This window comes from Raphanus sativus, chromosome 3, assembly GCF_000801105.2.
Source record: "Raphanus sativus cultivar WK10039 chromosome 3, ASM80110v3, whole genome shotgun sequence".
Classification (NCBI taxonomy): Eukaryota; Viridiplantae; Streptophyta; class Magnoliopsida; order Brassicales; family Brassicaceae; genus Raphanus; species Raphanus sativus.
Genome location: NC_079513.1, coordinates 8694097 through 8702226, shown reverse-complemented (window position 1 = coordinate 8702226; position 8130 = coordinate 8694097). Strand labels below are relative to the sequence as shown.

The following is an 8130-nucleotide window of genomic DNA, read 5'->3' as shown; positions in this document are numbered from 1 at the left end:
GGTGTGATTTGTTTATAAGATATGGTTTACGGTCTAGATTTATCTAAATTTACACGTAATGACTATAATTATTACTTTTTTTTCACTTATCTATGTAACAATTGTAATTGAAAAGTCAAAAAAGTGTTTTAATTTATATTATCGAGGTTACAATCTAAGCTGGTCACACTAAGCTTTTGTTACAATCTGGTTTATGCAAACTATAATTTTTATTTGTGTTTTTAATAAAGTAATTATAGTGTTTTAGTTTATATAGTTGCAATATTATTGCTAATAAGAAAGGCAATACGAAAGTAAATGCAAAATTAGATTATGTTAAATAGATATCTTATAAGTTCGAAGTTTAGATATTTAACATTTTTTTTACTGATTTGAGACTTGGTAAGCAAGATTAGACCTGCCAAGTTATTTTGTTTTCTTAATTAAAAGATACTAGATTTAAAATGACAATTTTCTATTGGTTGGTGAACCTTTAGGGAGTGAACCCAAGAAAAAGTCCAAACAATATACAACTTTGAAACATAATGAAAAATAAACCAATTATTTCAAAAGAGATTTAATTACTCCATACCTTGATTCGTAGAAAAAAAACATCAGATTCACAAAGATAAAACATTAGACCTTCGATTAATGAGTTTTGAAATCGTCATCGCCATGGGAGAACACCGAAGTCGAGATATTTCTTTTTTTCATTCTTCACAATTTTTTTCTAAACACCGAACGGTTACAAAACAAAATTGTCGGTTAGAATAAGAGAGGGGTCATGAGCCACTAGACCAACTTAATTTGATCTAAAACACTATGGCCCTAACAAAAAATGTAATAACAATGAGCCGATTAAATTGATTTATATATGACTCAAAGTCATTTATTTCAACGTATTTTAAATTAACTAAATTGATTTATATATTTCATATATAATCTATCATTGTTTCATTTTAAGCTTTCTTTATATAAAAAAATAAAATAAACATCCGCCCGGTCGGGCGGGTCATGGTCTAGTTAGTATTATTCATATATGTCTTTCTATATGTAGATTTCAAAATTATATTTACTTTTTCTTTAAGATAATTGATGATGCATTATGTAGTTAGAGTTAGAGCTGTGCAAATCAAACGAATTATGTAAGCAAACCAATTATGTAAGCAACTGATGATTTGGTTTGAGCTGTGCAAATCAAACCAAATCACACCAGTTTGATTTGGTGTGATTTGTTTATAAGATATGGTTTACGGTCTAAATTTATCTAAATTTACACGTAATGACTATAATTATTACTTTTTTTCACTTATCTATGTAACAATTGTAATTGAAAAGCCAAAAAAGTGTTTTAATTTATATTATCGAGGTTACAATCTAAGCTGGTCACACTAAGCTTTTGTTACAATCTGGTTTATGCAAACTATAATTCTTATTTGTGTTTTTAATAAAGTAATTATAGTGTTTTAATTTATATAGTTGCAATATTATTGCTAATAAGAAAGGCAATACGAAAGTAAATGCAAAATTAGAATATGTTAAATAGATATCTTATAAGTTCGAAGTTTAGATATTTAACATTTTTTTTACTGATTTGAGACTTGGTAAGCAAGAAAAATATTTAGTAGGTAAATATGGTAAGCAAGAAAAAAAATTATAATTTTTTTACTGATTCAATTAAATGCAAAAAACTTTACATGCACAACGTCCTCGTTTGTATTAAACAAACATATGTGTTTTACAGAATCTGCTCGATATTATTATAATGCAATGTGATCTAAGCCAATGAAGTAGTTAAACAAATGTGTTTTCTTGCACTGTACGTCTATTTAGCTTCTTTCTATAACCTTACTTGACAAAAAAGAGAAGAGAACCCTTTTATTAGTTGAAGCTGTTGTTTCGGTTATTAAACTTCCGCGAAGAAGACACACATAGTTCTTTATTTTTTGCTTCAAAGAATTCATACAGCATATAACTTACATACATGAAACATCAGTGTGCACAAATAACCAAACTATAGCATACAAAAAATACATGAAAGTCTATCAAACTTGACTGTAATGTTACTGCTTCGTTCAATCCAATTTTGGCTATGCAGAGAAGCAAATGACTCCGAATATTACTTACATAAAAACTATGGTTATACCATAGCAGCAAATGTTTGATCACAATGCAAGACTTCCTTTGAATGCAAGACTTCCTTTGAATAGCAGCAAATCACCATAGCAGCAATTGTTTCACCCACTTGCCTTGTCAAAATACACGACTTCCTTTGAATGTTTGATCACAACTTGATTACTAACGTAATGCTTGCGAGAAACAGGGATATAAACATCAGCTCCACGAGCAGCTCGGTTCTACAAAAATATGAAAATTGTAGATAATTATGGTCGACCTATAGAACAACAAAAAAATAAGTGTAGAGACTATGAAAAACATAAAGTTTATTCTTCGTAAACGTATCAAATCTTTTCCTTCTCTCTCTCAATCTTCCATAGTTACTCGGGACTGATGTTTGCTCGTCCCTTAGCTCTCCCTTAGCTCTCCGTGTTTGCTCGTCCCTTAGCTCTCCATGTTTGCAAACGGCAAACTCATCCAATTTGGCCTTCGCAACTGAAGTTCAAGCCAGTTGTATATTCTCCCTAACTTTTATCCTCCTCGTCTACGCTAAGGGCTGCCTCATCGATCTCGAGGTCAAGAACACGCGACAGAAGACGGCAAGACTCGAAGGGAGAGAACGATGACTCGGATCCTTCCATCGTCGAGAGGTAATGCTTCAAAGTGTTTTTGCTTCGTGGTGGTGAGTTTCGTACGATTTTATCCACATGCTGAGATGGGGATTCAAACCATAAGTTGGAAATGTAGTTGTTTCTAAACGTTTAACGTCAACGCAGCACAAAACGAATGTACAAATAAACAGTTCGCGCATGAATGAAAAAAAATTGGTTACGTTTCTTGTAATGGAAGCAAATAAGGAAACAAAATAAAGAATTAAATGATCCGTTTTTCTTAAACTCCCTCACAAAGTGACACGTGGATCCGAGCCTTCTTATGCATTCTCACCAAAATCGTTTAAGGAAAGCCTTAAAAATGCTTCTCCTTTAATATATAGGGGATAACAGCAGACTTTAAAAGTATGTCACAGTCTGTTATTTTCAAAAAAATTCGAATAACACAACACTTTTAGTGATTTTGTAAAATGATGAAACGAATAACTCTAGACTTTTGAAAACTTGCAAGTATTGTTGTAAAATCCTAAACCAATAACATCAGATTTTAACATACTCTTAAGAAGTTTTTATTTAATAACACCAGAATCATAATGAAACTTAAATCTTTGAAAGTTTTTATAAATACTCTATCCAATAATCCAATCCGAACACTGTTAGATTATTCTTTAGGTCATCGGGTCACTGGGTCGACCGTGGTTGAATCACAGATCAATAAATTAATAAATTATAATATGTAATTATATATGAACATAAGAGTGTTATGACGATATGATATATAAAATTCCTTTTTAGCACAAAGCGCATTATTTAATATATTAGAATCCTTTATATATTATTTGAGGATCTTTTAAAAAATTAGAACCTTAATTTTGTATTAATTAAAAAAAACTTCATCTGATGTGGCAATCGTTTAAGCTTTTATAATGCTGAGGTGGCAAAATTTTAAAAAGTTTAGGCATAGCATAGTCTAAAATTAATTGTCCCTAGGTAATACAATCTTCAACACATATGAGATCGCATATATGTATTTTAATGTCATCGGTGAAGTTTGTAATGAAGACTTAATTGAACCGAAATTCAAAACAGAATTAGTGTACGGTAGATAAATTCAGTTATTACTTTAGGCCACACAAGTGTTTCAGTTTGAATTTTTCATGTAATATTATAAGCCTCATTTTTTTTTTCTGAACCAGCTATGATCCACTAACTTTTTTTCAGTTATATCATTTTATATATCAATTTGGTTTATCCATAATTTATAATTGAAAGCTAAACATACCAAAAGTTTTTCAAACCATTAAAATGATCCCTTTTTAATTTTGAAAAAATCTAAATTCGAATTTTATTTATTTCCATATCGATTTCAGAAATTATTTGTTATAATATGTTCGAACGTCGGATTCATCATCTAAAGACTTACATAATTTGCCTAACTTATATATCGCGGGGCTCGATTTTTTCAGAACTAACTGAAGTCTCTTTCCTCGAACCAATGTTTCTAAATCCGATCCAAACACTGTTAGATTATTCTTTAGGTCATCGGGTCACTGGGTCGACCGTGGTTGAATCACGGATCAATAAATTAATAAATTATAATATGTAATTATATATGAACATAAAATTATTTTTTTTTTAAAAAATAAGATGATATTAAGTTTTATTTACGAAAATAAGAATTAAATCTTTTAAATTTTAATAATTTTCAGTTTTCATCTACCATGAAAATAAATTATTTGATTAATTTTAATACCAAATAATAAGAACTTTGACTATAAATAATATAATTAATAATTGAAGTAAAGATATAATAAATTAAATTTTAAATCTAAAAATGATAAAAATATAAACTTATAATAGATTGTCAGTAACAAAAATATAATAATAGTCTAATAATGTCATATCAATAAATTTTGGTTTCTTTGTTATCATTTTTTACTGACATAGTGCAAATTTAGTCAGAATCTAAAGAATCACAAATCTTTTAGTTTATTAAAAAATGAATGAAAAGTTTAATGAAATATTATCAATTTCTGAATTTTTACCGAGTTAACCGATGTTGGATCATTGGTTAATATCGGTGAGAAAGGAATTTATCAGACTTTTAATTAATGGTTGTGAAATCCGAACCAGATTATTTACGGGTCACTAAATTTCCGGACCGTGGATCTGGATTAGATTGCCCAAAACATGGAAAATTTTAATATCGATGTTAGCCATGTAATAGTAATCATACACACGGAAACCACAAAATATATACTATATAGTTTTTATAATATTTTGTTCAGATATTTGAGTCCTCGAGAAAAAATAATATATCAAGACTAAAATTTTGTAAACATGTTCACCCTACGCAAGGCACATGTATTAATCTAATAATTAAATATATAACGATAGCAAATGTTTCGTGTTATTAATTTGTTTTTAATTATCTAAAATTTATTAAAAATAATTACCAAACCAAACCAAATTAAAATAAAAAGTAAAAACTACACTTAAACTTAAATAAAAAAACATAATTCATAATTAAATAATTCAAAATTAAATCAAAAACTTAATTCATAATTAAAATTTAGATTTTATTTATTAATTAATATTGGTATACAAATAACTGGTTTACAATTAATATCGGTTTATTACTTGACATTGGTTTACACACAGACCCGGTTTATTAAACTAACCCTATCTAAACCAAACCTAATAAACCAACCGAAACTAAAAAACCTAATCTACGCCGTTCGTCTCTTTTCTCTTCCATCTTCTTCACCTTACTTACGTCTTTCTCCCTCTCTCTTTTTGGTCTTCTTCCTTGGCTCATCTCCACAGGCACAACTTCTTCATATCCAGCTTCTTCCTGTAACAAGAACAAACAAATCAATATGCAAATTTAAAACAAAGAGAAAGAACAATGGCTATTGAATATGGACTGCTTCAGACAAACCACTTATAAATGTTGTCGCACTACAAGAACAAGAGCAACCATCAGCCCTTTGTCAATTACATTCCCTCTTCCCTGTCCCTGAAATCAAATCCACATTTAATCAAGTTACAATATTGTCAAACAGCACTAATCATTCAAAAATCTCAAACCAAAACAACGAACATATAACAGAATAACCTGAGATACAGCTTCATTGACGGAGGTAGAGAATGAGGAGATAGAGATGCCCGCGTCGGAGGTTACAGTGATGGTGGTTGTTTATAGATTTTGTTTATGGGGTGATTTTGTGTAAGGATGAAGAAGATAAGAAAAAAAAAAAGAGAATCGGAGGATACGGCATCCAGCCTTGGTCTTGAATGTTGATGTTCTTTGTTTCGATGTGAGAGAAAGAGACATAGAAAAAGTGAAGAAGCGTGAGAGAGAGAGAGAAGCAAACACCAAAAGATTTAATCTGAACCCTTCAAAATATTTAATCTATGGTTGAGATTATCAATCCACACACAACTTTTTCTAACCAATAGGAAAAAAAGTGTGAGGATAGATGCAAGAGTGATTTTGAGCCTTTGATTCAAATCAATCAATGGTTCAAAAAAACAATACAAATTATCTTCTTATTTATTTATAGCTATTATAAAAATATTTAAACTTTGAATAATTTGGTATCATACTTTAATTTTTGAAATCTAAATTTCGTATTTGAAATTTTAATTTATTTACAGAAATATAATTTATTTAAAATAAGATTTAAAGTTTAAAGATATATGTTAAAAATAAGATACATGGTTTAGGGGTTAGGGGTTAGGGATTAGGATTAAGATTTAGGATTATATATATGATTTGAGTTTTTAAATATATTTGGAGTTTAAAAATTTCTATTATAAGTGTAGATGTTGGATATGTTTTTCTATGTAGAGATTAAGGTTGGGGTTTAAGGTATCAAATATAGAGTGTGAATTTTAAGATTTAGTGTTTGAAGTTTTGGATATAGATTTAAGTTTAAAATTTTAAAATGAATAAATTTTAGACCTTTGAAATTGTGTTAGAGTTTTAATGAAGATTAGAATTTCAAATTTATTAGTTAGAGTTTATGATATATGATTTTAGGGTATGGTATATCTATATGTATGTCTCTAAGCACACACGAGCACTACAAGAAAACAGCATTTTGGCGAGGAAAGTTAACGAGGAAATATAATCCTCGTAAATGTACGAGGAACTTACGAGGAATTTACAACGAAAGAAATAAACCTCGTTATTTTCTCGTAAACTAACGAAGATAACATTTCGTCGTAAAGCCCACGTAACTTTACGTGGTCTTTACGAGGAAATACATTTTCCTCGTCAAAACCACGTAAAGCTTGCATTATCTTTACGAGGAAAACTGGAAATATAAATTCCTCGTTAAATCAACGTAAATTTACGTCACCTTTACGAGGAAATGATATACGTGAACTTAACGAAGAATTTTAAAGCACGTTTTTTTTTGCTACCTACCTTTTCCTCGCAAATTCATCGCAAAACTTCAACTACCAGATTCGAAAATTTTCTATAAATATGGAAGTTTCAACATCATTTTAAACACACCAACAAGAAAAAAAAAGAAAAACGTGAAAGGAAAAAAATGTCAGGCTCTGGGAATGTCTACGAGTTGCGGAGGTGGATGTATATGCATAGAGATGCTAACGGGAGAGTGACGAAAGAATACATTGCGGGACTGGAGACATTTATGCATCAAGCAGATTCCACACCGCTCGCCCTAGAAAGCGGTAAGATGTTCTGTCCATGTCGGAAATGCAACAATTCGAAATTGGCAAATCGTGAAAATGTTTGGAAGCATTTAATAAATAGAGGTTTCACGCCAAATTACTATATCTGGTTTCAACATGGAGAAGGTTATAATAATTATGATCAGAATGAAGCTAGTAGTAGTAATAGCAATTTTCAGGAAGAACCGGTTGCTCTTCATTTGCATAATGAACCTAGTTACCATCAGGAGGAGCAGATGGTAGATTTTGATAGGGTTCATGATATGGTAACTGATGCATTTGTAGCTCATGATGAAGATGAAGAACCTAACATAGATGCAAAAAAGTTTTATGAAATGTTAAATGCGGCGAATCAACCACTTTACAGTGGTTGTAGAGAAGGTCTCTCTAAATTGTCGTTGGCTGCTAGAATGATGAATATTAAAACTGATCACAATCTACCGGAAAGTTGCATGAATGAATGGGCAGACTTGTTCAAAGAGTATTTGCCGGAAGACAATGTGTCTGCTGATTCTTATTATGAGATTCAGAAACTGGTGTATAGTCTTGGGTTGCCTTCGGAGATGATAGATGTTTGCATCGACAACTGCATGATCTACTGGGGAAATGATGAGAAGTTAGAAGAATGTCGATTCTGCAAGAAGCCACGATTCAAGCCGCAAGGACGGGGACGTAATAGGGTACCGTACCAAAGGATGTGGTACCTACCAATTAC

The 8130-nt window shown here is 30.6% G+C and overlaps 1 long non-coding RNA gene across 1 annotated transcript; it reads right to left on the bottom strand.

Annotated features, from left to right (window-relative positions):
- Window positions 1–5270: 5270 nt before the first annotated feature.
- Window positions 5271–6182, bottom strand: LOC108846028 (uncharacterized). Its single transcript, XR_001948592.2, has 3 exons — window positions 5827–6182; window positions 5650–5727; window positions 5271–5562 (listed from the first exon to the last, which is right to left on the bottom strand). It is a non-coding gene; the product is annotated as an uncharacterized LOC108846028 (long non-coding RNA).
- Between the last annotated feature and the right edge of the window lie 1948 nt (window positions 6183–8130).